The following is a 2,173-nucleotide window of genomic DNA, read 5'->3' as shown; positions in this document are numbered from 1 at the left end:
CCAAATAACTTTCTAATCATTGAACTAGATGGCTATAATAAGTCTTAGTTGGTAACTGACTAAAGACTATTGACAAAACCTTCCTACCAATCCAAATCCTCTATATTGACCTAAAGAATACTCTGTATAAAATTGGAAGATAACTAAGCCAGGGATTTCTCATAATTGAGTACTTTGATGCTAGCTCCTTCACAATTATTTGGACCTTCGTTCATTTCTGTCTTAGATTCTTGGTTGTTAACTGAGTTGTGATTTAGCACCGCCATTGGAAAATGTTTGGGATTGTATGTGCAGTCAAAATCACAGTAAGGACAAATTGTCCTGCAATGTTTGGGAACGACTTTTCTGTCCCCAGTGTCAGTAGAGTATGTCTTTTCCAGCTTTGATTCCCCAACTTAGAACTTGAAGACAAGATATTAACTTAAAGAAAATATATTGAATAATTGTTTGTTAAATAAATTAACTTGAAACTTTTAGCATCAAGGGATGTTGGTGAAAAACTTAGTTATTTGCTTTTCTGTTATGTTGTTATCTTTTTATTAGAAAGATATTTCAAGTTTTAAGTTAAATTCTACTCCTTTTGAATAGTCCCTGGTCAACCAAGTCCATCTATTCTCCTGCGTCTCAGTTTTCCCTGATAATCATATCTCATAACCCTAATTTGTTTATTTGTTATATATTAATTCATTCTCTAGTTCTTTCATATATGTAAACTTTGTCTTAAATTTGAGTGACAAGAAACCAAAACATCTATCTCACAATTTTTTTTTTTGATTTCTAATTTTAGCTGTACTTTTACTTTAGGTACCTTAGAATTTCTAAACTTGTATCATATGGTTAATATACAACTATCTCATCTTTCCTTGAATGCTAGATTAATAAATATTTCACATTTCATCCTCAAGCTGAATAAAGTTACTGGAAAAAGCAAATACTCAAAATATAAACAAGTAAGTACTTACTAAAAAAATGAATATCTTTGGGATGTCAGAAGTGTTGCCCCTCTATATCCACAGGTGAATTACAGACTGATGGAACAAAGATAAAATGTTCTGTTCCAAAACACCTGGGTACTGCCAGCCTGTGTCACTCAAAGATAGGGACCCATTCTAGACTCATTCTAAGCAAGACCTACAAGACATTTCAAATCTAGAGAGTCAGAACAGAAACTCAACAGTTAAATCTATCTACTTAATTCAAGAGATAACTGAAATGATCTGGCAACTTTCAAAAACTATTTTTTTGTAATATAACTCTTCCAATTACTATGAATAAAGTCTCCAGAGGGTTCTGTTAACTTATTGCTTTAATCTAGTCATAGCTAGATTAAAGATTCCTGTTCACATATTCTGAACCTTAGACTAAGGATCATGTCCCTTTATCTTTTTCTTGAAAAAGGCCTTTCCCTAGCACTTTGAAAACCTTCTTGCCTTGCTTCACTGTTTAATTTATTACCTTCAAAGGACACCTTGAGAAGACCACTGGCATACAACAATAGTTCTCACGGTACTTAGCACAACACTGACCATATAATTAATTTTTATAGCTTATTTTTCACTATTAATCTGAAGAAACATATTCAGTGAGTACCTGTTTGACAGTTAGTATTATCTCATTATTTCTTCATGAATTGGAAATAGTGCTCCATAAATACAAACTAGCTCAAAGTAGAGTGCTTTAGGATCAAAAGCAGGAGTGGAGATATGGTGTGAGAACACTTAAATAGGAGGGAAAAACCAGGGATCAAAACAGTTTAAAATAAATCAGGCATGTGAGACATTCAACCTTTTCAATATTATAGCAATAGGGTACCTTAACAAAAATACAGGGTTTTACCAACTTTCTAAGCCAGGTAACTCTGTACCTTATCCGAGGGTTTCTTCCCACAGACCACTAAGTCTCACCTACCAGCCATTTCTTTTTTCTTCATCTCTGCATTGATCAAACCCACTCTTGATCCCCTTACTCCTTGGCCAGTCACAAGGTTGCCACCTTCACAACAACAGTGCATGCAATGCAACTGATCAGTCAAGAACAGAAGACTCATTCTGAAGTTACTATTTTCAGCAAATGTCGATCTGTGCTCACTAATCATAAGATACATGAACAGCAGCATGACTTGGTTCAACCAAACTAAACACTCATCATTCATAAATTCCAACTGAAGTCATAT

This window comes from Dama dama, chromosome 28, assembly GCF_033118175.1.
Source record: "Dama dama isolate Ldn47 chromosome 28, ASM3311817v1, whole genome shotgun sequence".
In the NCBI taxonomy this organism is placed as follows: domain Eukaryota; kingdom Metazoa; phylum Chordata; class Mammalia; order Artiodactyla; family Cervidae; genus Dama; species Dama dama.
This window is presented reverse-complemented; position numbering follows the sequence as displayed.